The 24286-nt window shown below is 45.5% G+C and overlaps 1 long non-coding RNA gene across 1 annotated transcript; it reads right to left on the bottom strand.

The window, feature by feature from the left end:
• Window positions 1-9780: 9780 nt before the first annotated feature.
• LOC121000829 lies at window positions 9781-23141 on the bottom strand. The gene is made up of 3 exons (XR_005778911.1): window positions 22997-23141; window positions 11237-11240; window positions 9781-9793 (listed from the first exon to the last, which is right to left on the bottom strand). It is a non-coding gene; the product is annotated as an uncharacterized LOC121000829 (long non-coding RNA).
• Between the last annotated feature and the right edge of the window lie 1145 nt (window positions 23142-24286).

The raw sequence follows: 24286 nt of genomic DNA on the forward strand, positions 1-24286 counted from the left end.
TACAGAGGGATCTGTATTGATTGGAGGATTAGGCAGAGTAGTGGCAGATGAGGTTTAACACTGACAAATGTAAGGTTATGCACATGGGTAGGAATAATGCAAGTCACCAGTACATACTAAATGGTAAAACACTCGGTAACACTGACATGGAAAAGGATCTAGGAATTTTAATAAACAGCAAACTAAGCTGCAAAAATAAAGTGTCAGGCAGCTGCTGCCAAGGCCAATAAGATAATGGGTTACATCAGAAGGGGCATAGATGCCGGTGATGAGAACATAGTCCTACCACTTTACAAATCGCTAGTCAGACCACACATGGAGTACTGTGTACAGTTCTGGGTGTAATGGGGTTCCGAAGGTGCACTCGGTCCCCCATCAGCCGCAGACCTGCTGCTTAGCTTCGGGAGTGAGGATCTGTGTTTGACCTCGTTCCCAGGGCGGCTTTACTAGCTGGGTGGCTCCCTGCTCCTAAGTCTGCCTTGAGCGGTGAGCTGATCACTCGGTGCTCGACTGGTTGGTCTGTCGGTCATGTGACGCTGGCCACGTCACATGACCCTCACTCCCCCCTATAAATACAGGCAGCCTGCTGGCCACAGGTTGTCTGTTAATTTAGGTTCCACCTGTGGTTCTGTCTTTCCTGGTGCACTTACCTCCTGCTGAATTCCTGACGATCGTCTGCCTGCTCCTTGTGTACTTTGCTGCTCTCCTGGTATTCTGACCCCGGCCTCCTCCTGACGATCCGCTGCTGACTCCTTTGGTACTACATGACTCTCCTGGTATTTATGACCCCGACTTCTCCTGACAATTCTCTGCTTACTCCATTTGTACTTTGTAGCTTTCCTGGTATTGACTCGGCCCGTTCACATTCTGTTGTTTGTCTGTCTGTCTTCCCTGCACTTAGTGGGTGGAGCGCAGTGGTCACTTCCTTCCCGCCTGTGTGTGTGTGGGTGGAGCGCAGTGGTCACTTCCCTTTGCTGCTCGCCTGTGTGTGTGTGTGTGTGTGTACGCGACCAATACAGATTAACAGGCCCAATAACCACTGTATAATGAATCCTCTGGTGACCCTGACTGACCATGTCTCTATTCTGACGCAGATGGTGCAGGAGTTAGGGGAAAAACTCAGTTCTTTTGAGTTAGGGCAAGGTTCTTTCACTCCTCAGGCCTGCAGTCCGCATTTTGAGCCCCAGATTAAGCTCCCAGAACCCTTTTCTGGAGACCGGAAGAAGTTTCTCTCTTTTAAGGAGAATTGCAAACTTTACTTCCGTTTGCGCCCTGTGTCCTCTGGCCCCGAGAGTCAACGCGTGGGCATTATCATTTCCCGACTACAGGGTGATCCCCAGGACTGGGCGTTCTCTTTACCTGCTGGCGCCAGTTGTTTAACTTCTGTGGAGGGGTTCTTTCAGGCCCTAGGTACCCTCTATGATGAACCAGACAGGGCTCTAGTAGCCGAGACGGCTCTAAAGGCACTGGTTCAGGGCAATCTACCTGCGGAGGATTATTGCACCCAATTCAGAAGGTGGTGTGTCCCCTCAGGATGGAACGAACCAGCCCTGAAGAGTCAGTTTAGGTCAGGTCTGTCTGATAATTTAAAGGATCTTCTGGTCAGTTATCAACTTCCAGAGACCTTAGAGGAGATGATGACCCTTGTTGTCCGACTTGACCGACGGGTTAGAGAGAGACGACAGGAACAACAGTTCTCTTCCCAGATGGTGGTCCAGCCAGAGGCCTATCCCAGAGACAATGCTGAGGTCTCCACCGAGGAACCCATGCAGGTTGGCATGACCCGAGGGAATCTTCGCCACAGACGTGGAGAATGCTTTTACTGTGGAGATCCTGACCATTGGATCAACTAGTGTCCCAAGAAGGTCCTCTCTGTCAAGGCTCTTAAGGCAAGGCAACCTAAAGACCAGGTACACCCTGAATTTTCTAAATGTAAGATTTTGGTACCCATTACGATTTCTCTGGGAGTAGATAAATGGCCGGGTAAGGCCTTTATTGATTCTGGCTCAGCGGCTAGCTTTATTGACTCTGAGTATGCTGTAAGATTGGGTATTCCTATGTTTGCCTTACCAACTCCTATCCATGTCATGGCTATTGATGCTACTCCTCTTATTGGTGGTACGGTGAGCTCAAGTACCTCTGAGATTTCTCTAACCGTGGGTGTGTGCCACTCAGAGAGATGTTCCCTTTTAGTCCTGGAGAACCTACCGGCTGAGGTGGTACTAGGGTTGCCTTGGCTCTGACTACATAGCCCCACTATAGATTGGTCCAATGGGGAGTTGGTGAGATGGGGGCCTAAGTGTGACTCGTGCTTGTCCGTGGTACAGGCTGGGGTCTCAGTAAAGTCTGTTACCTTACCCACTGTTAGGGAATATTCTGATGTATTCTCGTCACCAACCCCGGAGGTTATACCCCCCCATAGACCTTATGATTGTACCATAGAGCTAGTAGAGGGGGCCAAGTTTCCTAAGGGGCGAATTTATAATCTTTCTAAGCCCGAACGCAAGGCCAGAATAGATACTCAGTATCAAGGTTTGGTGGCTCAATCACTGCCGCACAGCACTCCCTGTTGCTGGTAAAGTGAACAATTTAAAACAAGGTTGGGCGTCACTCAATACCGGGCATCAAATAGACAAGGACAGAAATTGATGTCTGAAAGTATCATTTATCTCACACTTACAACAAGTTGTATAAAATTACAAATAAAATACATAAAATGCTCTAAAAACACATATAGCCTCCTGGGGATCGCTATGCTGAACCGCTATAATAAGTTTCCAAAGTTCATACTAATTCAGTGTCCTTAAGAGTTCATATAACAATCATCAAGGTGGAGCAAAAGGTTTGTGTTAATTGTATAATCCACAGAATAGATACTCCCTCCCATTGATTCCGGATTTATTTAACCAGGTTCTGGGGGCAACCTGGTTTTCCAAAATTGACCTGAAAGGGGCATACAATCTAATCCGAATCAAGGAGGGAGACGAATGGAAGACGGCGTTCAATACTCCGGTAGGACACTTTGAATATCAGGTGATGCGTTTTGGACTCAGCAATGCCCCAGCTGTGTTCCAAAACTTCATGAATGACATTCTTAGGCTACTTCCACACTATCGTTCGGAGCGGGTCCGTCTGATGTTTCATCAGACGGATCCGCTCCTATAATGCAGACGTTTGCATCCGTTCAGAACGGATCCGTCTGCATTATAACTTAGAAAAATTTCTAAGTGTGAAAGTAGCCTGAGCGGATCCGTTCAGACTTTACATTGAAAGTCAATGGGGGACGGATCCGCTTGAAGATTGAGCCATATGGTGTCATCTTCAAGCGGATCCGTCCCCATTGACTTCCATTATAAGTCTGGACGGATCCGCTCGCCTCCGCACGGCCAGGCGGACACCCGAACGCTGCAAGCAGCGCTCAGGTGTCCGCTCACTGAGCGGAGGCTGAACGCTGGCAGGCGGATGCATTCTCAGTGGATCCACCTCCACTGAGAATGCATTAGGGCCGGACGGCTGCGTTCAGCGCCGCTTGTGAGCCCCTTCAAACGGAGCTCACGAGCGGACACCTGAACGCAGGTGTGAAAGTAGCCTTAGGGAGTTCTTAGGTAAATTTGTTATTGTCTATCTTGACGACATTTTGATATTCTCTCCTGACTTTGAATCCCATGTGTCTCATGTTAGACAAGTATTAGAGGTGTTGAGGGAGAATCAGCTATCCGCTAAGCAAGAGAAATGTGTCTTTGGTGTACAGGAGATTCTGTTTCTAGGGCATGTTCTGACTCCTCACGCCTTCAAGATGGATCCTGGTAAGGTACTAGCAATTAATGAATGGGTAAGACCTTCATCCTTAAAGGCCTTACAATGGTTCCTAGGTTTCGCCAATTACTATCGTAAATATATTATTAATTTTTCCGTAATTGCTAAACCGACCTTACTAGGAAAGAGGCAGATTTGAAGAATTGGTCTACTGAGGCCATTTCTTCATTTGAAAAATTAAAAAAGGCATTCAGTAGCGCTCCCATTCTGATCCAGCCTGATCAGGAGAAACCTTTTATTGTGGAGGTGGATGCGTCCGAGGACGGCGCAGGAGCAGTCCTTTCCCAAGGTCCTGCTACCCTCACTAACCTGAGACCATGTGCCTTCTTCTCCAGGAAATTCTCTCCCACAGAGAGAAACTACGACATAGGGAATAGGGAGCTGCTGGCCTTTAAATGGGCATTTGAGGAGTGGAGGCATTTTCTGGAGGGGGCAAGGCATTGTGTAACTGTTGTCACTGACCATAAAAACCTTACGTTTCTCGAGTCTGCTAAGAAGTTGAATCCCCGTCAAGCCAGATGGGCTCTGTTTTTTACTCGTTTTGATTTTTCCATTACGTTCAGGCCGGGAAGTAAAAATGTAAAGGCGGATGCATTATCTCGGAGCTTCCATGCTTTTCAACCTACTGAGGTACCACCTGAATCCATCCTACCAGCAAAAATCTTCATAGCAGCTCTTACCCAGGATATCTCGGCTCGCATTAGGTCTGAACAACATCTGGCACTGGTATCCACCCCAACAGATAAGTTGTTTGTTCCCGTACAATTTCGTCTCCAGCTGTTGGGTGAGTGTCACGAATCTGCCTTTTGTGGACATCCGGGTGTTGAGGGCACTAAGGATCTGGTTTCTAGATCTTATTGGTGGCCCACTCTAACTAGGGATGTCAAGTCCTATGTGTCAGCCTGTGAGGTTTGTGCCAGGTTCAAGAAACCTAGGACTCGCCCTGCTGGTAACCTACGACCCCTACCCATTCCCAGTAGACCCTGGTCCCATATCTCGATGGACTTTATAACTGACCTACCGCCGGCGGAGGGTAAGACTGTAGTTTGGGTAGTGGTCTATAGGTTTATGTCACGGATGGTGTACAGGAAACAAGACAATACCATATAAACAATGTCTCTCTGGATCCACAACTAAGGAACAAAGGGAGACCCCTGCAATAGACCTGCCGCTCTCCCTCACTGCTCAGCCTATGCGAACACCCCAAAGGTGGATGGCCGCATATCCACGTTCCTCGGCTATCTATTACCTGAAGACCCTACAATAGTGAAGGGACACGACCACCGGCTCCCTACACTGACACGGAGGGAGTCAGGGTCACCTGGATCCAGAAAAGACAAAATCATAAATAAATAAACAGCACTTATCTTGCAGACGACTGACGACTGACGACAGGGAACTGAGAACTGGGATCTGGGAACAGCATGCACACACACTCCAGGAAGTTGTATCAGCCGCACACTACTGCATTATGGGGAGGAACTTAAAGGGTAGCAATCAGTCCCACTGCATGACAGCTGAGATAGACTAACGAGATGAGAAACTAAACCAAAACAAAGAAATTCAAGGAGGAGGATCTGAGAAGCTCCTGTGAGCGCTTCTCAGCTGTCTGGCTGTGACAGTACCCCTCCCTCTAGGAGTGGACTCCGGACACTCAGAGCCCACCTTCTCAGGATGGGACCTATGGAAAGCCCTGATGAGACGAGAGGCCTTAATGTCCGTCACTGGGACCCACATCCTCTCCTCAGGACCATAACCCTCCCAATGAACGAGGTACTGGAGGGAACCGCGGACAAGACGAGAATCCACAATCCTAGAGACCTGAAATTCAAGATTTCCATCAACCATAATCGGAGGAGGAGGCAAAGGCGAGGGTACAATAGGTTGAACATAAGGTTTCAATAAGGACTTATGAAAAACATTATGGATCTTCCAAGTCTGAGGAAGATCAAGACGGTAGGCAACAGGATTGATGACAGACAGGATCTTGTAAGGCCCAATAAACCTAGGACCCAACTTCCAGGAGGGAACCTTCAATTTGATATTCTTGGTAGACAACCACACCAGATCACCAACATTCAGGTCCGGACCAGGCACACGTCTCTTATCCGCCACACGCTTATATCTCTCACTCATGCTCTTTAGATTATCCTGAATCTTTTGCCAAATAGATGACAAAGACGAGGAGAATCTGTCCTCATCAGGCAAACCAGAAGAGCCCTCTCCCGAGAAAGTCCCAAACTGCGGATGGAACCCATATGCACCAAAAAATGGTGACTTATCAGAGGACTCCTGACGACGGTTATTTAAAGCAAACTCAGCAAGGGACAAAAAAAGAACACCAATCCTCCTGATTCTCCGCCACAAAACAGCGCAGATATGTCTCCAGATTCTGATTGACGCGCTCTGTCTGGCCATTCGACTGCGGATGGAAAGCAGAAGAGAATGACAACCGAACCTCCATGCGAGAACAGAAAGCCTTCCAGAATCTGGAAACAAACTGCGTGCCCCTATCAGAGACTATGTCTGAAGGAATCCCATGCAATTTGACAATGTGGTCAATAAATGCCTGCGCCAGCGTCTTAGCATTGGGCAAACCAGGAAAAGGGATAAAATGCACCATTTTGCTAAAACGGTCCACCACCACCAGAATCACAGACTTCCCCGAGGAACGAGGCAAGTCCGTTATGAAGTCCATGGACAGATGTGTCCAAGGACAGGAAGGAATGGGCAAAGGAAGGAGAGGACCTGATGGCCGTGAATGAAGGACCTTGGCACGAGCGCAAGTCTCGCAAGCTGCCACAAAACCCTCAACCGACTTACGAAGCGCAGGCCACCAGAATCTCCGAGCGATGAGATCCAGTGTGGCTCTTGCCCCCGGGTGCCCAGCAAGGACCGTGTCGTGGTGTTCTTTAAAAATCTTGTGTCTCAAAGCGAGAGGCACAAACAACCTCCCAGGAGGACAAAGATCAGGAGCTTCTGACTGGGCTGCCTGCACCTCTGCCTCCAATTCAGGAAAAAGAGCAGAGACCACCACACCTTCAGCCAAAATGGGACCCGGGTCTTCAAAATTCCCACCTCCCGGAAAACAACGTGACAGGGCATCTGCCTTCACATTCTTAACGCCAGGGCGGAACGTAACAACAAAATTAAACCTTGAAAAGAACAAAGACCATCTGGCCTGTCTCGGGTTCAGACGCTTGGCTGACTCCAAGTAGGCCAGATTTTTATGGTCAGTAAACACGGTAATAGGGTGTCTGGCTCCCTCTAGCCAATGACGCCATTCCTCAAAAGCCAACTTGATGGCCAACAATTCCCTATCTCCCACATCATAATTTCTCTCAGCGGAGGAGAGTTTCTTTGAGAAAAAGGCACACGGTTGCCATTTGGCAGGAGAGGAACCCTGAGACAAGACCGCACCCACCCCTACCTCAGAAGCATCAACCTCAACTATGAAGGGTAACGAAATATCAGGTTGTACTAGGATGGGAGCGGAAGCAAAACTCTCCTTGATATTAGAAAAGGCCTTACGCGCCTCTACCGACCAGGAAGAAAAATCTACCCCCTTTCTGGTCATATCAGTGAGTGGTTTAACAACAGAGGAATAATTCAAAATAAATTTCCTGTAATAATTGGCAAAGCCCAAAAAACGCATCAGCGCCTTCTGATTCTCAGGAAGCTCCCACTCAAGCACAGCGCGGATCTTCTCGGGGTCCATGCGAAAACCAGAAGCGGAGACAAGAAACCCCAGAAATTGGATTTCTGGAAACGCAAACACACATTTTTCCAGTTTCGCGTATAATTTATTCTCCCGCAGGATGAGCAAGACCTGACGTAAGTGTTCCTTATGAGTCTTGAAATCAGGAGAAAAAAACAAAATGTCATCCAAATACACTAATACAAATTTTCCCATTAAATGATAAAAAATGCTGTTGACGAAATGCTGAAAAACGGCTGGGGCATTCATCAAACCAAAAGGCATAACCAAATTCTCAAAATGGCCCTCAGGGGTATTGAAAGCCGTCTTCCATTCGTCTCCTTCTCTGACCCTAACCAGGTTGTATGCCCCTCTTAGGTCTAATTTGGAAAAGACTTTAGCCCCAACAACCTGGTTAAACAGGTCCGGGATCAGAGGAAGCGGATAAGGATCACGAATAGTGATACTGTTCAGCTCCCTGAAATCCAGACAAGGTCTTAACCATCTTTTTTCTTAACAAAGAAAAAACCAGCGGCAAAAGGTGACTTCGAGGGTCGTATGTGTCCTTTTCTCAGACTCTCAGAGATATAAGCCCGCATAGCGACCCTCTCAGGTTGGGAGAGATTGTACAAACGAGATTTAGGCAGCTTGGCGCCTGGGATGAGATTAATAGGGCAATCATACTCCCTGTGCAGAGGTAAACCCTGAACTCTACTCTCAGAGAAGACATCCAAAAATTCAGAGAGGAAAGGTGGTACAGTCTTAGTAGAAACCTCAGAAACAGATGTTATGAGGCAATTCTCTCTGCAAAAGTTACTCCAACCATTTATTTGCCTCGCTTGCCAATCAATGGGGGGGTTATGTTTAGTGAGCCAGGGTAGCCCCAACACTAGAGGAGTAGGCATACCGCTAAGGACGAAACATGACACATCCTCAACATGAGCATCACTCACAATTAAACGGATATTGTGAACTATGCCTTTTAATGATTTCTGAGAAAGTGGAGCTGAATCAATAGCAAAAACAGGAATATCCTTTCCCAAAGTGCATACCTGGAAACCATGAGTTATTGCAAATTGATTATCAATGAGATTGACAGCTGCTCCACTATCCACAAAAATCTCACAAAAAATGCTCTTGCTCTCTAGCGCCACCCTAGCAGGCAGGACAAAACGGGAACTACAAGCAAACGGAAAACCCTCAATTTCCGCCTCAACCCTGCCAATAGTAACAGACGGAACATTTTTAAAAGATTTTTTCCTTTTTGTCTCTTTATTACTCCCAGAAAACTGCCTGAATCTCCTAGAGGGACAAACATTTGCCAGATGATTTATACCTCCACAACAAAAACAAACCCTCCCCTGCGGGCTGAATCTTCTATTGTCAGAGGCAATCAACCCCAGCTGCATGGACTCCTGCTCAGAAGGGGCTGACAGCGACTGAGACCCCTGTGCACAGAATGAGCCCGCTGCACTGTCCCGGGACTGAGTATGACAGGAAGGAGAGATGTCTCCTCTCTCTCTAAGACGCCTGTCAATACGAACAGCCTGAGACATAGCAGAATCCAAGGAGGTAGGTCTTTCATGAAAGGCAAATGCATCTTTCAATCCCTCTGAAAGACCATAGCAAAATTGACTTCGGAGTGCAGCATCATTCCAACCCGTATCTGCTGCCCATCTCCGAAATTCTGAACAGTATATCTCTGCGGATTGTTTACCCTGGCATAACAGACGTAGTCTAGACTCAGCCAGAGCAATACGATCCGGATCATCATATATCTGACCCAGGGCTAAAAAGAATTCATCCACTGAACGAAGGGGCCGTGCCCCCTCCGGCAGCGAAAAGGCCCAGGACTGAGCGTTACCCCTGAGCGGCGATATAATGATCCCCACCCTCCGTTCTTCATCACCAGAAGAATGGGGAAGAAGGCGAAAATGGAGTTTGCAAGCCTCTCTAAAACGCACAAAATTCTCACTACCCCCGGAGAACGTATCCGGGAGCGAGATCTTAGGCTCAGCACAAACTCCATGAACGCAAGCTGAACCGGTCACTTGAAACTGAGAAAAAGTCTTACGGAGATCAGCTACCTCCAATGAAAGACCCTGGAAGCGCTCAGCCAAAAGTGAAACCGGATCCATGCTTGAGACGGTTTTGGCGGCTGATAATGTCACGGATGGTGTACAGGAAACAAGACAATACCATATAAACAATGTCTCTCTGGATCCACAACTAAGGAACAAAGGGAGACCCCTGCAATAGACCTGCCGCTCTCCCTCACTGCTCAGCCTATGCGAACACCCCAAAGGTGGATGGCCGCATATCCACGTTCCTCGGCTATCTATTACCTGAAGACCCTACAATAGTGAAGGGACACGACCACCGGCTCCCTACACTGACACGGAGGGAGTCAGGGTCACCTGGATCCAGAAAAGACAAAATCATAAATACATAAACAGCACTTATCTTGCAGACGACTGACGACAGGGAACTGAGAACTGGGATCTGGGAACAGCATGCACACACACTCCAGGAAGTTGTATCAGCCGCACACTACTGCATTATGGGAAGGAACTTAAAGGGTAGCAATCAGTCCCACTGCATGACAGCTGAGATAGACTAACGAGATGAGAAACTAAACCAAAACAAAGAAATTCAAGGAGGAGGATCTGAGAAGCTCCTGTGAGCGCTTCTCAGCTGTCTGGCTGTGACAGTTTAGCAAGATGGTCCATTTCATTCCCCTGTCTAAACTCCCGAATGCCAAAACCCTGTCGTCTATTTTTGTGAAAGAAATTGTTCGATTGCATGGTATTCCGGAAAATATTGTTTCTGACAGGGGTGTGCAGTTTGTGTCCAAATTCTGGAGGGCCTTCTGTCAAAAATGTAAAATTTCATTGTCTTTTTCCTCTGCCTACCACCCTGAGAGTAATGGGCAGACTGAACGCCTTAATCAGTCTGTGGAACAATTCTTGAGGTTGTATGTTGCTGATGACCAGCAATTATGGGTGAAATTTCTTCCATTGGCTGAATTTGCTTTGAATAACCGTGTCAATTTTTCTGCTGGGGTTTCACCTTTCTTTTGTAACCATGGTTTCCATCCCCGTTTTCATTCTGGGTCATCCGTCTCCTCCTCTAACCCTGAAGCGGATAGGCTCTCCTCTGAACTGTGCACAGTTTGGGCCCGGGTTCAATCGAACTTAGAAAAGGCTCAACGTTCTCAGAAACTCAAGGCCGATAGGAGACGTTCAAGGGGGGTGAATTTTCAGGTTGGGGATAAGGTATGGTTGTCTTCCAAGAATCTCTCTCTTAAGGTAGATTCTAAAAAGTTTGCTCCTCGTTTTATTGTACCATATAAGATCACGGAGGTGATTAACCCGGTATCATTTAGGTTGGAGCTGCCCGAGTCATTCCACATTCATAATGTGTTCCATAAATCTCTACTTAAAAAATATTTTGAACCGGTAGTACCATCGAAAGTCTCGCCTCCACCGGTTCTTGTTAATGATGCTGTCGAGTATGTGGTGTCTAAAATAGTGGATGTCACGAAGGTGCGTAATTCCTTGCAGTACCTGATTCACTGGAAGGGGTATGGACCTGAAGAGAGATCTTGGGGATGCTGGCCACATCACATGAACCTCACTCCCCACTATAAATACAGGCAGCCTGCTGGCCACAGGTTGCCTGTTAATTTAGGTTCCACCTGTGTTTTTTTCTTTCCTGGCGTACTTTCCTCCTGCTGAATTCCTGACGATCCTCTGCCTGCTCCTTGTGTACTTTGCTGCTCTCCTGGTATTCTGACCCCGGCCTCCTCCTGACAATCCTCTGCTGACTCCTTTGGTACTATGGTACTACACGACTCTCCTGGTATTTATGACCCCGGCTTCTCCTGACAATTCTCTGCTTGCTCCATTTGTACTTTGTAGCTTTCCTGGTATTGACTCGGGCCGTTCACATTCTGTTGTTTGTCTGTCTGTCTTACCTGCACTTAGTCCAAGCTAGGGATTGCCGTCCAGTTGTCCCCTGTCATTAGGACTCGCGAGGCAAGTAGGCAGGGCCAGGGGTAAGGGTGGAGCTCAGTGGTCACTTCCCTTCCCCCTGTGTGTGTGTGTACGCGACCGTTACACTGGGCTCCTGTAAACAAGGCAGACATAGCAGAGCTGAAGAGGGTCCAGTGGAGGGCAACTAAAGTAATAACTGGAATGGGGCAACTACAGTATAGCATATGGGTGAGCCCTATAAAACCCCTAGAGCTCTCCCTGACTGCTATGCCCATGCAAAGATCTTTATGGTAGAGGATTGCATGTCCATGTACCTTATACAATCTGACACCTGAAAACCCTATAATAGTGAGGGGACACGACCACCGGCTCCCTGCACTTAATACGGACGGAGTCAGGGTCACCTACAATCAAGCCAGCAAGTAAACACAAATAAAGGAAACAGACTTATCTGAGGAATCAGGAGAAGGAGCATCCAGTAGTGAACAACTCATCCAGGAATAAGTATAAACCGCAAAGTGAGGCAGTATGGGAGGGAATATAAAGGGAGACAAGCAAAGAACGTCTAACAGACCTTCTCACAGAGCTGGCGGTGACAGTACCCCTCCCTCTACGGGTGGACTCCGGACACTCAGAGCCCACCTTCCCAGGTTGAGACCTATGGAAAGCCCTGATAAGACGAGTGGCCTTAATGTCCGCCACTAGGACCCACATCCTCTCCTCAGGACCATAACCCTCCCAATGAACGAGGTACTGGAGAGAACCGCGGATAATGCGAGAATCCACAATCCTAGAGACCTGAAATTCAAGATTACCATCAACAACAATCGGAGGAGGAGGCAAAGAGGAGGGTACAGTGGGTTGGACATAAGGTTTTATTAGGGACCTGTGAAAAACATTATGGATCTTCCAAGTCTGAGGAAGATCAAGACGGAAGGCAATGGGATTGATGACGGACAAGATCTTGTAAGGCCCAATAAACCTAGGACCCAACTTCCAGGAGGGAACCTTCAGTTTTATATTCTTTGTAGAGAACCACACCAGATCCCCCACATTCAGGTCCGGACCAGGCACACATCTCTTATCCGCCACACGCTTATATCTCTCACTCATCCTCTTCAGATTACCCTGAATCTTTTGCCAAATAAATGACAAAGACGAGGAAAATCTCTGCTCATCAGGTAAACCAGAAGACCCCCTCCAGAGAATGTCCCAAACTGCGGATGAAACCCATATGCACCAAAAAATGGTGACTTATCAGAGTACTCCTGGCGACGGTTATTTAAAGCAAACTCAGCAAGGGACAAAAAAGAACACCAATCCTCCTGATTCTCCGCCACAAAACAGCGCAGATATGTCTCCAGATTTTGATTGACGCGTTCGGTCTGACCATTCGACTACGTGTGAAAAGCAGAAAAGAACGACAACCGAACCCCCAAGCGAGAACAGAAGGCCTTCCAGAATCTGGAAACAAATTGCGTGCCCCTATCAGAAACGATGTCTGAAAGAATGCCATGCAATTTAACAATGTGATCAACAAACGCTTGCGCCAGCGTCTTAGCATTGGGTAACCCAGGAAAGGGAATGAAATGCGCCATTTTGCTAAAACGGTCCACTACTACCAGAATCACAGTCTTCCCCGAGGAACGAGGCAGGTCCGTAATTAAGTTCATGGACAGATGCGTCCAAGGACGGGAAAGAATGGGTAACAGGAAGAGAGAACCCGATGGCCGTGAATGAGGGACCTTGGCACGAGCGCAGGTCTCGCAGGCTGCCACAAAACCCTCAACCATCTTACGAAGAGCCGGCCACCAGAATCTCCGAGCAATGAGATCCACTGTGGCTCTGCTCCCCGGGTGCCCAGCAAGGACAGTATCGTGGTGCCCCTTTAAAAACCTTGTGTCTTAAAGCGAGAGGCACAAACAACCTCCCAGGGGGACAAAGATCAGGAGCCTCTGCCTGGGCTGCCTGAACCTCTGCCTCCAAATCAGGATAAAGAGCAGAGACTACCATCCTTTCAGCCAAAATGGGACCCGGGTCTTCAAAGTTCCCCCCTCCCGGAAAACAACGTGACACGGCATCCGCCTTCACATTTTTAACCCCAGGGCGGAACGTAACAACAAAATTAAATCTAGAAAAGAACAAAGACCATCTGGCCTTTCTCGGGTTCAGACGCTTGGCCGATTCCAAGTAGGCCAGATTCTTATGGTCTGTAAACACGGTAATAGGGTGTCTGGCTCCCTCTAACCAATGGCGCCATTCCTCAAAAGCTAATTTGATGGCCAACAACTCCCACATCATAATTTCTCTCTGCAGAGGAGAGTTTCCTTGAGAAAAAGGCACACGGTCACCATATGGCAGGAGAGGGACCCTGAGATAAGACCGTACCCACACCCACCTCAGAAGCGTCCACCTCAACAATAAAAGGTAGAGAGACATCAGGTTGTACCAAAATCGGAGTGGAAGCAAAACTCTCTTTGATACTAGAAAAGGCTTTAAGCGCATTTACCGACCACAAAGAAAAATCTACCCCCTTTTTAGTCATATCAGTAAAGTGGCTTAACAACAGAGGAATAATTCAAAATGAACTTTCTGTAATAATTGGCAAAACCGCATCAGCGCCTTCTGATTCTCAGGAAGCTCCCAATCGGAGCGCGGACCTTCTCAGGGTCCATGCGAAAACCAGAAGCGGAATCTCCGGAGCCGCAAACACACATTTTTCCAGTTTAACGTACAATTTATTATCCCGCAGAATCAGCAAGACCTGACGTAGGTGGTCTCGATGAGTCTTGAAATTAGGAGAAAAATATCAAAATGTCATCCAGATAGACCAGTACAAATTTCCCCATTAAATGATGAAAAATGCTGTTCACAAAATGTTGGAAGACGGCTGGAGCATTCATCAAACCAAAGGGCATAACCAAATTCTCGAAATGACCCTCAGGGGTATTGAAGACCATCTTCCATTCGTCCCCTTCCCTGACCCTGACTAGGTTGTATGCCCCTCTTAAATCCAACTTAGAAAAAACCTTAGCCCCAACAATCTGGTTAAACAGGTCCAAGATCAGAGGAAGCGGATATGGGTCAGGAATCGTGATACGGTTCAGCTCCCTGAAATCCAGACAAGGTCTTAAAGAACCATCTTTTTTCTTAACAAAAAAAAAAAACAGCGGCAACAGGTGACTTCGAGGGTCGGATGTGTCCCTTTCTCAGGCTCTCAGAGATATAAGTACGCATAGCGACTCTTTCAGGTTGGGAGAGATTGTATAAATGTGATTTTGGCAGTTTGGCGCCTGGGATGAGATTAATAGGGCAGTCGTACTCCCGATGCAGGGGCAACTCCTGGACACCACTCTCGGAAAACACATCTGAAAATTCAGAGAGAAAAGATGGCACAGTCTTGGTAGAAACCTCTGAAAGAGACGCCGTGAGGCAATTCTCTCTGCAAAACTCACTCCAACCATTTATTTGCCTTGCTTGCCAATCAATGGTGGGGTTATGTTTAGTGAGCCAGGGTAGCCCCAACACTAGAGGAGTAGGCAACCCGCTTAGGAGGAAACATGACATATCCTCAACATGAGCATCTCCCACAGTCAAACGGATATTGTGAACTATGCCCTTTTACGATTTTTGAGAAAGTGGAGCGGAATCGATAGCAAAAACAGGTATATCCTTTTCCAAAGTGCATACCTGGAAACCATGCGTTATTGCAAATTGATTATCAATAAGATTGACAGCTGCTCCACTATCTACAAAAATCTCACAAACAATGTTCTTGCTGTCTAGCGCCACCCTGGCAGGTAGGAGAAAACGGGAACTACAAGTAAATGGCAAACCTTCAATTTCCGCATCAACCTTGCCAATAGTAGCAAATGGAAAGTTTTTAGAGGGTTTTGTTGTTTTTGTTTTATTACCCTCAGAAAACTCCATGAATCTCCTAGAGGGGCAAACATTAGCCAAATGATTTATACCCCCACAACAGAAACAAACCCTCTTCTGAGAGCTGAATCCTCTACTATCAGAGGCAAGCAAACCCAGCTGCATGGCATCCTCCTTAGAGGGGATTGAGAGAGACTGAAACCCCTGCGCACTGAATGAGATAGCCCCACTGTCCTTGGACTGAATATAACAGGAAGGAGTAGTCTCCTCTCTCTCTCTAAGACGCCTGTCAATACGAACAGCTAGAGACATGGCAAATTCTAACGAGGCTGGTCTCTCATGAAAAGCAAATGCATCTTTCAATCTTTCCGAAAGACCATGGCAAAATTGACTTTGGAGTGCAGCATCATTCCAACCAGTATCAGCTGCCCATTTCCGAAATTCTGAACAATATATCTCTGCGGACTGTTTACCCTGGCATAAAAGACGCAGTTTAGATTCAGCCAGAGCAATACGATCCGTGTCATCATATATCTGCCCGAGGGCTACAAAAAATTCATCCTCCGATCGGAGGGGCCATGCCCCGACCGGCAGCGGTAAGGCCCAAGACTGAGCGTTATCCCTGAGCAGCGAGATGATGATCCCCACCCTCTGCTCCTCATAACCAGAGGAATGGAGAAGTAGGTGAAAATGGAGTTTGCAAGCCTCTCTAAAGCGAACAAAATTCTCACTACCCCCGGAGAACGTATCCGGAAGCGAGATCTTAGGCTCGGGACAAACTCCATGAACGCAAGCAGAACCGGTCACCTGAAACTGAGACACAGCTTTACGGAGATCTGCTACCTCCAGTGAAAGACCTTGCATGCGGTCAATCAAGGCTGAAACCAGATCCATGCTTAAGACGGTTATGGCGGTTTATAATGTCACGGATGGTGTTGCAGAAAGCTGGAACTTATAAATAAACAGCTGACTGGCTTGATCCCAAACTAAGGAGCATATGGGTGAGCCCTATAAAACTCCTAGAGCTTTCCCTGACTGCTATGCCCATGCAAAGGTTTTTATGGTAGAGGATTGCATGTCCATGTACCTTATACAATCTGACACCTGAAAACCCTATAATAGTGAGGGGACATTGAAAGCGCGCCTGGTTTGTCTGTGGGTGAACCTCCGGCCGGGCAACCACTGAAGACCAATACACGTTGATAGGTTTAAAATGGTTGTTACTTTATCTTGACATCGCAGACAATTTATAGATACAAACCACAAGATTACCATATACCTCCCCTAAGCTTATACAACCAAAGTAAAAAAAAAGTCATGACAATTTCCAAAAAACAAGGTACATATGTGACGCATTTATAATTCTTAGAACTCAGATATCTAACCACAATTTTGTTGATTTCAGCTTTGTTCAAATATTTCTCGGAATTATCTTTGTTTATCTTGTACCATCTTGTAACAACATTTATCTGAGCAAACGTTTTTTTATCTAAACCACAGGTGAACGTCAATATACAAGACGTTTATATATATAACCCGTATTAATGTAAAATCTATGTTTAATGCATATGTTAGATATATGTTTAAAAGGTATATATGTGTATATATATGTTTCTGCAGCTATGATGCCATGCATTCGGCAATTCTCTCTTCATGTACCTCTATCATAAATGTGGTCTTTTTTGCTAAAGCATGCATATCTCTTTCTAGCCATGCGGTTTTAAGCTTCGGACGGCTATTTCCTTTTAGCTTGTGTTGCTAGACTTCATTTCCTGTTTAGCTTGTGTTACTAGACCTTGCTGTCATAAGAGTATAAAATATTTCCTTTAAAGAAGAACTCTGCATATTTAATACAACCATATAAAGCTGAATTAATATATATATGTGAACGTGTGTGGATACAGACATAATTTCCTTACAATCCCCTCTTTGATCATATGGAATTCCCATTCCATATGATCACTCCTTATACCACACACCAATTCTCGGTATCTTTCTCAGAGTACTTCCCTTTTTAAGGGTGACAGTTTCACAGTTTCATTCTCTGAATCATCTGCTTACTAAACGGTTCAGGAAAGTTTTGATCTTTCAAGTCCTCAGTCTCTAGTTCATTGGTATACTCCCTGAACATAAATTCTTCCTCATACAAGTCCTGCATAGTTTTTGGATCCTCTGGACAAAGTGGTTTTGGGTAGCCTCTTAGCCATCGCTCATATCTACTTTGCAGGCTTGGGGGTATGATCAAAGTCATTTCCTTTGAAGGCATCTTGTCCGAAGGACTCATGTTTGTCCTTCTGGTGTCTTCTTGAGCCGGCTGGCGTGTATCCACTGTGGACTCTGGTCAGTAAGGACAGCCGTTCGAGCCACTCTTAGAACCTCAAATGGACCTTGGTATATCGGACCAGTCTTGTGGCGGGCAGCTAGTTGTTTCACCAGAACTTTGTCTCCGGGCAAGAATGGATGAGTTGGATCTGTGGAAAGAGGAGGAAAGGTGACAGCAACCTTATCATAATTTTCTGAGAGTATACCTACCAAGTGTTTCACGTACTGTTCCTGCAAGGCAAAATGTTACTGTCAGTATTCAGTTCCTCACGGGTATTAGGGGGTCGACCGAATAACACTTCATAAGGTGACAACCCTGTTTGTTTATTTGGTGTCGTTCTTATTTGGTAGAGAATGGCGGGTAGAAATTTCAGCCGATCTTTCAACGTTCCTGAAGTAGCCTTTTTTAACCTATCCTTAATGGTTCTGTTCATTCTTTCCACTACTCCAGCGCTTTGGGGATGGTAGACTATATTGAGTTTCCACTGGAAACCCAAAATCTTTGTCAGTTCTTGTATTAGTTTAGATTGGAAAGCAGGTCCTTGATCTGAATGAATTACCCGAGGGAGTCCATACAGTGAAATCCATTGATTTATCAATGCCCTAGCTGTTAGAACAGTGACTTGTAATGTTCTGAGATGTACTGTTTTCCTAAATGTCCAGGACCATGAAGATAAGATATTAGGAGCGGTGCTGATGCAGTAGGAACCCCCAATATCCGATCTTTTGTCCACATACCTGTACCTGTCGTCTGCAGTCCCTGAGATTTCCAGTACTTGATGTCCTCACTGGTAGACTGTTTCTGAAGTTGATATACTACTGACTCCCAGTTTTCACTTTCAAAGTCTGTCATGAATAATAACTTATTTTCCCTTCTCGTGTCTCTCTTGGCTGCCATTTTTGCTGCTCTGTCTGCTAGGTTGTTTCCCATAGCTTGATAATCTCCTTTTGCAGAGTGTCCTTTCACTTTTATCACACTTATGGCTTCTGGTAATTGAATTGCATGTAGCAAGTGATCTATGTATTTCTGATTCGCTACCTTCTTCCCGTCTGCTGAGATATACCCCCTATTTTTCCATATTAATGCATAATCATGCACTGTTCCAAATGCATAGCTACTATCAGTATAAATATTCACTTTGTGTCCTGCGAATATTTCACAGGCTCTTGTTAGCGCTACCAACTCAGCTTGTTGTGCTGAAGTTGTGACAATTGGTTCAGCTTCTATCACTTGATTTGGGAGCATGACCACTGCGTAACCTGTTTGGTATGTCCTGTCATCTGGTCTTGTGCATGATCCATCCACAAAAACATCTATACTGTCAGTCTGTGGTGTGTCCTTTAAATCTTCCCTAGGTGTTGTGCATGACAAGATTATTTCATCACATCTGTGTTCAGGTATTGGGTCTACTTGTTCGTCAGAACCTTCACGCTTAAGTCTCAAAAGTGTATGCAAAAATCTTATCACTGGTGAGGTGTCTGGACATGTCTTTATCAACAGGTTTGCCGTACTGAGTAATATGGTCTCATATCCGGACAGTCTCTGAGCTGTCATGTGTTGTGTGGTCATGTTTTGAAGGAGGGACAAGACTGTATGAGTGGTGAAAAGTTCCATTATATTTCCATGGACTATCTTAGTAGCATCCTTTACTGACATAGCCGCGGCTGCTAGTGCTTGGAGACAGTGAGGCATTCCAAGAACTACAGGAGGTAATTTTCTCGATAGGTATGAAACTGGCCTGTTTTTTCCCCCATGTGTCTGTGTCAGAACCGCTGCATAGGTTTCTCCTGATACCACGCAGTATAATTGGAATGGCTTTCCATAATCTGCCAGGGCCAAGGCTGGGGCTTGGGTCAGGGACCGAATCAATCTCTCAAAGGCTTCTACTCTGTCCTCTGTCCACTCCACTACCTTTGGTGCTTCTGTGAGTTTTTCTTAGGATTGAATCCCAATGGGAGCAATCGGGAATCCACTGCCTACAATACACTATTGACCCTAGAAAGGACAGCATTGTAGCTTTGTCCCTCGGCCTGCTTAGGGAGGTCACTGCCTTGACTCTAGCGGGTGAGATCTTTCTCTCTCCTGCCTCTATTATGCACCCCAGATACTCTACCTGGGTACTTGCATATTGGATTTTCTTCTTCGAGGCCAGGTGTCCTTTGCTTGCCAAGTGGTCTAATAAACTCCGTGAATCTATTTCGCAGGCTTCTAACTCCGAATTGGAGAGTAAAAGGTTGTCTGTGTACTGTATTAAGGTGGATCCCCTCTTTGGTTCCCAATCTTCCAATGTAGCCTTTAATACAATAGAAAAGGCTGCTGGGCTATCCCCAAGACCTTGTGGGAGACGGGTCCAAGTCACCTGACCATTATCAGCCCACTGAAAAGCAAAAAGATTTTGTGCATCCCAAGCCACTGGTATGGAAAAGAACGCATTACTGAGGTCAACTACAGTGTAGTATCTGGATCCCGCAGGAATGGCCCCAAACACAGCTGTAAGATCTGCCACTAAGGGGGGAAGTGGGAAAATTGCCTTGTTTACCTTCCTTAGATCCTGTACCAGCCTCCATGTGCCATTAGCCTTTTTTACAGGATTTATCGGGGAATTCCAGGGACTGACAATTTTCCTAAGAATTCCCATCTGCAAGTATTTCTCAATTTGTGGCTTTATACCCTCTAACTTTTCCTCACTCAATGGGTATTGTTTTTGAAAGGTTGGCATGACCCCCTCCTTCAAACAGGGCCGGTAGGGCTCACAGTTAATCCTCCCTACTGAGTCTTTACATTTTGCCCAGATTGGATGATTTTCCAGGGACATTGGTATGCTTAAAAAGAACCCATTCATGTCACGTCTCTTTGGGTTTGTCAGGTCACATTTCATTGAGGTTACTGTCAGTCTGCCCTTTTTGTCAAAGACTAATGATATCTGTAATGCTGCCATTAAATCCCTTCCTAATAGACAAACGGGGCATTCTAGTAGGACTGCAAAAGACATGTGCGTCACTAGTTCCCCTGTAAGAGTACAAACCGGGAGCGGTGCTGTCACCTTATGTATCACTGTCGTCCCATTTATACCCATAGAACTTCCTTCGGTGCATTTATCATTAATGAAGTCTATTTTGTTTACACTTGAAGTCGTTGCTCCGGTGTCAAGCAATAAATTAACTTTAATACCATCAATTTGCAGTATTACTTGTGGTAAGACTTGCCAATCAGTTGGAACAAAATGCATAATGAAGGATGAGACTCGTTCTGGGCACCCCTAATAGTAATTGTTCCCCTGTGGGGACGGGTACTGTTCATGCTCAGACCACCTCTGTAAGTCTGATTGCAAATTGGGTTGTTTACTCCCCCCATCCTGTGCTGGCCAGTGTATGTTAATACGATCTCCCTGGGGTTGTCTTCTTGTCATTTCTTGCTGTCTTTCCTGTTGTCTGGGCCCCCCTCGGTAGTCAGAGGCGCCTCTCCCTCTGTATTCTCTCCTATCTTCATCTCTCCTACCTCCCTAACTTCTTTTTCTGATGCCCTCATTATCTTTTCTGGATCGATTTGAGAGCCGGTGTCTGGGTCTATGGCTGAGAGTATTATCTGAATATCCTCCAAAGTTAAATGGCTCCCTGCGGTATATTTCTGCAGAAACATAGCTGCTGCTCTAGGGTCCTTTTTTGGATTGGGGCACATATCTTTCAGTTCCTTCATTAATCCTAAAGGAAGAGGGATATGGACTTCAGTGCTACCCACAGTAATCATGGGAAGCCGCAGTTGTGTGCCTTCCCTATCGCCTTCCTCAGGTATTAGAGTGAGTTTGGAAAATTCATCTGTTAGGGGTTGGATTACTCCAGGTATTCTAGGACTGGAGGTTGCCAGGGGAATTCCATGTTCTAAACTGTCCGCTTCTATCTGTGTTTCAATTCCTGTTGTCCTCCTACCGTACTCTTCCTGAGCCCTGGTTTCCTAGTCCTTCTTCACCTTCCAGTACTCCTGTCTTAGTTTTTCTATCTCGGTCAGCAGCTGTTTTTTTTTTGTTAGTTACAGCTCTGGTTCTGCCACACTCTCCTCCCAAAATGCCCTTTAATTCATCTATCTGTTGCTCACTAGGAAGGTCAGTATCATCTGGGTCCTCGTGATCATATATTACGGGAAAGACATCCTGAAGGGGAAGTTGTTTAATGTAGACTATGTCTGTCTTTAGTTTATCCCTCAGTTGAATCAACTCATGTACATAAATGTTCATGCTTTCTCTATATTCAATTCTTTTTTCCTTAGCCTGTTTGACTTGTGGAGTCACATCTGCTTGTTCCATAAGTGCTGCTGCCACTATAACTGCAGTACTTAAAAGGGAATCTCTATCCCCCAAATCCGGGTACAGTCCGGTTCTCTTTTGATTCTCACCAGAAAATAATAATAATTCTGGTGCGGTTGCTTGTTTTGGACAGGGGACCTTATCATAAGGGTCTTGTAGCATGTCCTCTGTAGGGACAGCTGGGAGTATTGCCTTTTGTGGTTCTAATACCGTCACGTCATATGCCGGTGGCTTTTCTGACAAGGCGGGCAGAATTTCTGACCATGGGACATCTTCCCTTTTACTCATTGTCCCCCTATCCTGTTTTAGGTATATATGATGGGTTGGTGGAAATCTCTTTCTGTACTCTTTTAATGCCTTCTCCCATTTCTTAAAACATGTTTTCATATAATCTTCATCCCAGGCACCAACGGGATAGTTATATTTTGGGTGCAGCCCCACCATTTTTTAACCTCCTCCCAATCTGCTTCATTGCGAGGACCTGCATCGCTGATCTGCGTAATACACAGTTGCTGACTGCGGTCACAGATATTTACCCAAAATGGATCAGTTACACTAACACCACAGGTGCTTGATACAAAATGTAGCGGTGTGGGTCTGGTCTCTGGCTCACCATCCAGATCCTTTCCCACGCCGTTACCCATAATGTATAATGAAATCGACAATGAACTCTATACATATATTTTCAAGCAGCAAACAATGAAGTGGAAATAGCAGCAAATAGCAGAAAGTAATTGTGTTAGTATTGTTATGTTGAGAATCAATTAAGCCAGCACAATCAGATTTTCCACTAGCACAATATTCTTATAACACGTGTAAAATATCTTATATGGGCAACACCATTTATGAACTTCATAGACTGCAGTAATACATGTCAATTTCCAAGTTTTAACTGTACAGTTATGTTCAATAAACAATTCACTCCACAGACAATCCTAGTGAGTTAGAAACCAACATCTGCATTCAGATGTATGTGTTTCCCTCACCTTTTTTTCCATATGTATTCCTTTTCCTTATACATATATTCCGGGTACCTTGTTTCACATAAATCCAGAGTTATCCTTTAACTCAATCACATAAATCCAGAGTTATCCTTTAACTCAATAAACCGTCAAATGAGAGACTAATCCCATATGAAAAATCCCTGCCAACGTTCGAAGAGACTAGTTCTGCATTCGAAAAATTCCCTGCCATCAATATGATGTATGTTCCTGGAACAACATCCCCTGCCAACCACTGTGCCTATAGGAGACGCCGCTCCTATCAGGATACGCAGAACACTGAGTGCTGCCTCGTGTCTGTCCCACAGTCCTATGAACACTAACTAACCTGTCACTAACCTGCCATCCAGTATACATCAGACATCCACCGTATCCAGGAGAGAAACATTCCAACCAACATAAATAGTGGCAGGAATAATTACTCACCTGGATAGTCAGTGAACCATCCTCTGCTACCAATTGAAAGCGCGCCTGGTTTGTCTGTGGGTGAACCTCCGGCCGGGCAACCACTGAAGACCAATACACGTTGATAGGTTTAAAATGGTTGTTACTTTATCTTGACATCGCAGACAATTTATAGATACAAACCACAAGATTACCATATACCTCCCCTAAGCTTATACAACCAAAGTAAAAAAAAAGTCATGACAATTTCCAAAAAACAAGGTACATATGTGACGCATTTATAATTCTTAGAACTCAGATATCTAACCACAATTTTGTTGATTTCAGCTTTGTTCAAATATTTCTCGGAATTATCTTTGTTTATCTTGTACCATCTTGTAACAACATTTATCTGAGCAAACGTTTTTTTATCTAAACCACAGGTGAACGTCAATATACAAGACGTTTATATATATAACCCGTATTAATGTAAAATCTATGTTTAATGCATATGTTAGATATATGTTTAAAAGGTATATATGTGTATATATATGTTTCTGCAGCTATGATGCCATGCATTCGGCAATTCTCTCTTCATGTACCTCTATCATAAATGTGGTCTTTTTTGCTAAAGCATGCATATCTCTTTCTAGCCATGCGGTTTTAAGCTTCGGACGGCTATTTCCTTTTAGCTTGTGTTGCTAGACTTCATTTCCTGTTTAGCTTGTGTTACTAGACCTTGCTGTCATAAGAGTATAAAATATTTCCTTTAAAGAAGAACTCTGCATATTTAATACAACCATATAAAGCTGAATTAATATATATATGTGAACGTGTGTGGATACAGACATAATTTCCTTACAGACATGACCACCGGCTCCCTGCACTTAA

Source organism: Bufo bufo, chromosome 5, assembly GCF_905171765.1.
Source record: "Bufo bufo chromosome 5, aBufBuf1.1, whole genome shotgun sequence".
NCBI classification, from domain to species: domain Eukaryota; kingdom Metazoa; phylum Chordata; class Amphibia; order Anura; family Bufonidae; genus Bufo; species Bufo bufo.